The sequence below is a fragment of the Lethenteron reissneri genome, chromosome 18 (assembly GCF_015708825.2).
Source record: "Lethenteron reissneri isolate LAM-NWPU_2019-01 chromosome 18, ASM1570882v1, whole genome shotgun sequence".
NCBI lineage: Eukaryota > Metazoa > Chordata > Hyperoartia > Petromyzontiformes > Petromyzontidae > Lethenteron > Lethenteron reissneri.
Window position 1 is genome coordinate 7,631,693 of NC_083796.1, and position 8,084 is coordinate 7,639,776.

Below are 8,084 nucleotides of genomic sequence, written 5' to 3' on the forward strand. Positions count from 1 at the left end.
TACCGCTCACTCGAGGGGATAAAACGCAAAATAAAAACACTCGGCCAACATTTAGATTCAATTCGAATTTCTGTACCGCCATCTCCTGGCCACACGGCAGACCGAGCCTACGACACCTGCTTCCGGTGTGCCCAGGCGAATCTCCCGAGCAAGCACAGGACCAAGCAGGGTCAAACCAGCTTGGCTTTCTGAGATCCCACGAGATCTGGCACGTTCAGGGGGTGGTGGTGGTGATGTTGCCGTAGATCACAATCCGCAGTCACAGGCGTCGCCACCATGTGTTTTGACCCGGGTCTACTTTGAACATAAAACTCGTGGTCTCAATGGGCTCGCTCGCTTTTGTTATAAATATGTAATGCGGTTGTAAACGGCCCTTCTGAGGCGCCGTCAGGGGGGGAGGAGTTAGCTCACGTGGGGGGCAGAGGGGTTGAGTATAGAAGGAGGGGAACCGGAAGAGCAAGGGGAGTGACGGGGAACCAGGAACAGAGGAAGGCCACGAAGGGCGAAGCGGGGTGTGGCGAGATCGCCACGAACACGGGGGGAGCGAGGATCGGCACCGTTGGCCAGCGGTGACCGACCCGAAGCAGCGAGGAGGCTGCAGTCAGCAGCGGGGCTGCACAGAGAGGGTGGGCAGCGGGTCTGCATACAGTGACAGCCAGAGGGTCTGCACATAGGGGTAGCAGCGGGAGTCTGCATAGGGGTAGCAGCGAGTCTGCAGGGAGGAGGTTACAGTAGATGAAGCAGAGAGTCAGAGGGGAGAGGAAGCTATAATAGCAGTGAATAGCCGGGGGCTACAAATACAGGAGTTATAACAGAGTGCCGTGTGGGTAAAGACGTGAACCTGAATAAAGACACGAAGACAGAGAGAAGTGTTCGAGTCCTTTTATTACACTGGAGTCAGAAGTGAAACGGCATGGCGAAACAACTGAGGAAGAAGAATATCCCATCTCCGGCGTCGGCTTCATCATCGGACGACGACGATCTTCCTCCTGAGGTCGGCTTCACTTCGGCGGAGGGAGAGATCCGTGAGGGCCCGGGTGTGGAGGAGGTTGCCGCTGCGTCCGACCCATCTGCGTTGAAGGACGAAGATTTAAGATGGACCCGGATGGCGGAGCAACTGGCGACCCTAAAAACCGTCATCACGGAGTTGTGTGACCTTGTCACGCCAAGGGCGGCGTTGGAAGGTGATGGTGGTGATCGGCAGGAGCCCGGGTCGTCTTCGATGGCGCCGCCATCGGCCACGCGGCGTGAAGACGCCATCTTGGGCGTGGCGCACCACGGAAGGCGGGAAGCCGCCATTTTGGGGCCGCCACGAGGATCGTCCGCCATCTTGGCGACACCGCGTTGCGACGCCTTGCTGAACTTGCCGCCGGAAGAGTCGGTGACGGACGGAAGCAGGCCAAGGAGCCGCAGTCGTCACCTTACAACTGTTAAGGAGTTCTCCATCGGGGGCGATTGGAGTGCGTTCGCTTGTCGATTTTTGGCGGCGGTACGAACGGCAAGGTGGACGGACGCCGAGGCGCTGGAGGTGCTTCCGACTCTCCTTGACGATGAGTCTGTTCGTTTTTTTCGCTCTATAAAAGCTGCGAAGAAGAAAACATTGCGTGGAGTGTTCGACGAAATGGCGGACGCGTACGAGCCACCGGATGACGCCCATCGCCGCTTCGTGCAGCGGCAACGCGCACCGGAGGAGTCGCCTGTAGCGTACAGGGGCGCCGTGCTGGAACTCGCGATGGCCGCTTACCCGGAGACGGAGCCTGACCTGCTGGAACCTCTCATCTTGGGGAAGATGTTGGAGTTATCCCGGGATCTGGGCATTCCTATGCCGGCGTGCGGTCACGAGAAACTCACGTCCCGGACCGCGGCTAAGTGTTTGGACGCCCAGTTCAATCTCCGCCGCTGGAAACAAGTCACGGCGTGGACGGGCGGTCCTGTCGTCGATGGGGGGGGCCGTAGGGTGGGACCCTACAAAGGCCGTGTACGTGCCGGATGCGACCGGCCCAAAGGAGCTGTCGGCCGCCTCCACTCCGTGGCCGGCTCGAAGCGGGCCGGGGCTGCGGGCTCCGCCGCCGGCGCGGCCACGTCGGGACGGGGTGCCTGCTGCGCGCCGACCCGACGTCGACTGTTTCCGCTGCGGCCGTCGGGGCCACTATGCCAGGGACTGCTGGGCCCGGGTTCCGGGGCCGCCCCAGCAGGAGGCCTCGATCGCGGACGTCCCAAAGAAAGACCCTCCGGCACAGGCAAGTCGGTGCGCACCAGACACCCGGCAAGGCCTGACACCTCACTCATCGCCGTTGTTGTGCGACGCGGATGTTCTAAAATATGGGAGGCCAGTATCTGCGCCTTGTCGCTCGATAACGCAGTGGCGTAAGTTGGCTCGGCGGGTTGTCGCGGCCGCTACAGGTTCGTCCACTGTACCGGGGTCGATCCAAGGGGTGGACGTGCGTATTTTGGTGGATTCCGGGGCGTCCGCGACCATTATTTCGGATGTCATATTCCATCTTTTGAACATCCCACCGGGGGCCGTGAGGCCGGCTTACGCTTCCTGCATTGCTGCGAACGGGGGTAGTATGGGCATCGTGGGACAGGTGGACGCTAATATTTCTATCGGGGGGGTCTCGGCCTCGGGCGTTGTGTTAATTTCGAGGTCCCTGGCGGTCCCTTGCTTGTTGGGCACGGATTTTTTGGCTAAGATGCCCATTCTAATTAGAATCAATGAAAATTGCATTGAACTACCAGGGGGCCGCAAATTGGCGTTTTTACAGTCCACCTGGGGGCGACCGGCTCCGGTTGCCCAGGTGCAGGCGTTATCGGAAGTTTCAGTTGATATTCCACCTGGCTCGCAGATGCTCATTCTCCTACGATACCGGAAGCCGGTTCCGGGTCGGCAGGGTGCTTGTGGAATTTTGCTGTCGCCGTCCGCCGCTGTTACGGGCGGATTGGCACTGGTGGGGGCGCAAACCATTGTCCGTCCGGATCAACGCCCGTTTTTGCAGGTGTTAAATGCGAGTTCTGAAAGCGTGTGTGTGCCGGCTGGTACCGTTGTGGCACACGCCACTACGGCGTTTACGGCTCAGAGTGACATTCCGGACGGGGGGCTGGTGGGTGGTGTTTCACACGACGGAGGGGTGGACGATCGTTGGATCGCCGAACTATGTGCGGAAAATTCGGCCCTTTCCGCTGAGCAGCGTTGTGCGATTCATAAATTATTAGCGAGCTATTCCGATGTGTTTAGCTCGGACGATTTGGACTTGGGACGCACCTCGCTGCTCTCTCATCACATCGAAACGGGGGACGCGGCCCCTATCCGCTTGAACTCGCGTCGGATGAGTCCGGCTGAGCGTGAGCACGTGCGAGGGGCAGTGGAAGACATGTTGAAAGCGGATATTATATCTCCGTCTAATAGCCCGTGGGGCGCGCCTGTCGTGTTGGTTAAAAAGAAAGATGGTAAATTACGATTTTGTGTGGATTTTCGGAAGTTGAATAAAGTGTCGGTGGCAGATGCGTATCCCCTGCCGCGTATGGACGATTCTCTCGACGCCTTGTCAGGGGCTAAGTTTTTTTCAACGCTAGATCTCTCTTCGGGCTTCTGGCAGCTTCCCCTTGACGAGCCCTCGCGGGAAAAGACAGCGTTCCGTACGCCGCAGGGGTTGTTCCAATTTAACTGTCTGCCGATGGGGTTGAATGCAGCCCCTGCCACCTTTCAGAGATTGATGGAGTTGGTATTGACGGGGTTGCAGTGGGAGACATGTCTCATTTATTTAGATGATATTATTGTCTTCAGCCGCACATTTGATGAGCATTTATTGCGGTTGGAGGCCGTTTTTGCCAGAATGCGTTCTGCTAATTTGAAATTCAAGCCTAAGAAATGTCATCTACTGCAACGTTCCGTTCGATACTTGGGACATATTGTTAGTGCGGACGGGGTGGCCACGGATCCAGAGAAAACTGCGTGTGTCCGGGATTGGGCAACCCCCGCCACGGTGGGTGATGTGCGTCGGTTTTTGGGGTTCGCCTCATATTACCGGAGGTTTGTTCCGAATTTCGCTACTATCGCCAGGCCTTTGCATCTCCTTACTGGGAAGGGGCACAAATTTGTGTGGGGACCGCCGGAGGAGGCGGCGTTTCGGAGCCTGCGCGATCTACTGGCTACTGCGCCGACGTTGGATTATCCGGACTTTGAACATCCCTTCATTCTGGATACTGATGCGAGTGACACCGGGATTGGGGCGGTGTTGTCCCAGTCAAAAGGTGGTGTTGAGCGTGTGGTGGCGTACGGGAGTCGGGTTTTGTCTCCCGCGGAAACTCGTTACTGCGTCACTCGCAGGGAACTTTTGGCTATTGTGTATTTTCTCCGCCAATTTCGACCGTATCTGTACGGTCGGTCGTTTATTGTCCGAACGGACCATGCGGCCTTGCAGTACGCTCTTAAGATGGACCAGCCATCCGGACAATTGGCGAGATGGCTGGACACGTTGCAAGAATTCTCCTTCCAAATTCACCATCGGAAGGGTGTGCGTCACGCTAACGCGGACGCACTGTCCAGGTTGCCGCAACAATCCCCTTGTGCGTGTGCGTCGGGGACGCATAGGTGTGGACCGGCTCAGCCCCCCCCTCAGCCTGTCGCGCGGGCAGTGGATGTTCTCGAACCTCCGCTTACACCGGGACCGGTTGAAGGGGGACCGGCTGACGGGATTTTGCGTCTTCCAAGGTCTGTGTGGATTCGGGAGCAAATGTTGGACGATTCTTTGGTGTCGTTACGGAAACGAACGGAGAGGGCGGGTAAGGAAGTCGGTGCGGGTGGTAATTCGGAAACTGCTCTCCGAGATGGGTTACTGATGTGGAGGGAAGGGATACAGGAACACTGGCGTCTCGTTGTGCCCGCGTCATTGCGCTATGAGCTGATTAGATCTTTGCACTGTGACACACTTTTACACCTGGGGGTGCAGAAAACCCTATTGACGCTGCAACGAGACTATTATTGGCACGGCATGACGACGGATGTCGTCGGTCACGTTCGCGCGTGTCCCGATTGTGCCCGCCGTAAGCCGCCTAAACATCCATATGTTCCGCCGATACAATCGATTAAAGTATCTCGGGTTAATGAGCTGGTGGCGTTAGATATTTTGGGACCCTTTCCGCCATCAGCTAAAGGGAATAAGTATTTACTGGTGGGGGTGGAGTACCTCTCTCGCTGGCCGATGGCCTGGCCCTTGCCTGACCAGTCAGCGGCGTCTATCACTGACGCCTTTCTATTTGGGTATGTAATGGACAAAGGGGCTCCGGAGAGGCTCCTTACGGATCAGGGACGTAACTTTTCGTCTAAATTGTTGGGGGAGGTGTGTGCGGCTCTTGGAACTAAAAAGATACGGACGTCCCCCTACCACCCGCAAACGGATGGTATGGTGGAACGGTTGAATCGGACTCTGTCCGCCATGCTGTGCCATACAGTCGGGGAAAACCAATCTGATTGGGATTTGCATATCCCTGGGGTGCTTTCGGCGTATCGCATGACGCCGCACGCGGCTACTGGATACTCGCCGTTTTTCCTTATGTACGGCCGTGAGAACGTGCCGCCGATTCATGACCAGTTGGGAACCGGTGCGAGGGGGCCTGTTAAGCCTCTTCCTGAGTATATTAAGGACAACGTTCGGCGTGTCGCTGAGGCGAGGGAAAATGCCCGCATGGCTACTGCCAAGGCTCAGGCCAGGAATGAGCGGTGTGCCCGACGTTCAAAGGGGGAGTGTCCCTGGAAAAAGGGGGACCTGGCCTGGCTTCATTGCCCACAGGTGCGGCCAGGTACATCTCCTAAATTACATCGACCTTGGCAGGGTCCGGTCCGCCTCATTGAGGTTCCCAACCCACAGTCGGCGCGTGTTCAGGTTGGTGCACGGCGTTGGTTCGTGCACACGTCCCGGTTGAAGCCATACATTGCCCCACGGCCGGATGCGTCATCTCCCGAAGTTGCCTTGCCGGGGTCTGTTGCTGCCGACTCGCCCTTGCCTGTGTCTGCTGACCTTGCGAGAGCGCCGGTCGTACCCTTCACAGACAATCCGGCCGTGACAGCGCAGGGAGGAGGACCTTCCGCTTGTGGGACGCCGACCGGAGCCGCAGAACCCACGGGACCTGCAGCGCTTCCTATCCCTCTGCGGACGCGAGTACGGGATGTTTCTGGACGCGAGCGGGACAGTGGCGGGCCTCCAATGGCGACGGAAGAACTTGCGCCCGTCGCCCCTAAAACCCTTCCACGTTCCCGCTCGGCGGGTGGGCCGCCGACCGTCCGGGACGGCCCGGCTACCCGTACTCGCTCGAAATCCCTCACGTTTCGTTAGATTGTGTTGTGTTGTGTTATTGTTATAATGTTCTTCAATGCTTCGTGTCTTTTTGCGTGTTGGCCCTTTACACCCGCATTGCTTTTCAGGTTGCAATTCAGCCGAGGTCGGCTGGATTTTCTTTAGGGGGGAGAGTGATGTAATGCGGTTGTAAACGGCCCTTCTGAGGCGCCGTCAGGGGGGGAGGAGTTAGGTCACGTGGGGGGCAGAGGGGTTGAGTATAGAAGGAGGGGAACCGGAAGAGCAAGGGGAGTGACGGGGAACCAGGAACAGAGGAAGGCCACGAAGGGCGAAGCGGGGTGTGGCGAGATCGCCACGAACACGGGGGGAGCGAGGATCGGCACCGTTGGCCAGCGGTGACCGACCCGAAGCAGCGAGGAGGCTGCAGTCAGCAGCGGGGCTGCACAGAGAGGGTGGGCAGCGGGTCTGCATACAGTGACAGCCAGAGGGTCTGCACATAGGGGTAGCAGCGGGAGTCTGCATAGGGGTAGCAGCGAGTCTGCAGGGAGGAGGTTACAGTAGATGAAGCAGAGAGTCAGAGGGGAGAGGAAGCTATAATAGCAGTGAATAGCCGGGGGCTACAAATACAGGAGTTATAACAGAGTGCCGTGTGGGTAAAGACGTGAACCTGAATAAAGACACGAAGACAGAGAGAAGTGTTCGAGTCCTTTTATTACAAATAAACTACGTGGTGGTGATGATGATACTTTTTTTTTAATTTATGCTCACTTGCCAATGAGCAAATCGCCGGGAAGGCGCCTGGTCTTGTCAGAGCAATGTCATTGCTCTGACAAGATCGAGACCGAAACGTCTCCTATTGTATATCTTCCTTTTAAGGCCACAGTGTTATTGACGAATGTTAAGCGTGTTTGTGTTAATTGAATAGTGTGCTTAGATGGGTCACCACCACGCGCAAAGCACAGGCGTAATCAGCGTTGTGGGCAGTAGAGGGCAAAACTGCACTGACCAGCGTGAAGTGTGGTCAAATATGCATCATCCAGCAGTGGGCTGACAACACGGGCTGTATGTGTATGATGATGCTCACAAGTCTAAGTGACTTTTAAACGTGGCCACCCCCACCCATGAATCTAATGAGTGTTATGGTGTGTATAATTCGTTGACAAAATCTGTCCGCCCACCACACAGAGTTCATATTTCCAAATTAGCCAACATGGACATAAATGGCACACAGAATATTTAGAGACAGAAAAAGAACGAGGCCACTTTACAGGTCATTCTCAATCCACTGCCGGATGAAGGCTTCCCCACGCCGCGTCTCTCGTGCGTGCCGTTTGACCATACTTCACCACATTGGTCAGAGCGGGCCCATGAGTGGTGGGGAGAATGGGGGAAGCTCGTGCCGGGTTCAGACATCACTCGCCGCCAGGTGTTCGTAAACCCTGGGCAGGAATCGAACACAGGTCCGCCGAGTTCACACCTCACAGCACAGTGCGCTAATCGCTGCACCACCGCCCCATGTGACTAACACTGTACCGAACAATATATAGGCTACGATACTGGCCGTGGGGTCATGGTTAGTTCACCCAACTTGCAATCCAGAGGTGGCCGGTTCCATCTCCCGGCTGGGCACTTGAGAACAATGTTCACCCAGAACTATAAATGGCTTCACCGCAATTGAATCGGCGCGCAGGTCACGTGTGTAAGGGTAACGTGCTTGGTGACTGCCATCTCTTCCAGGACGCGTTGGCCATCGTGGAAGAGTTGGCCAAAAGCAACCGCCATTGGGGCTCT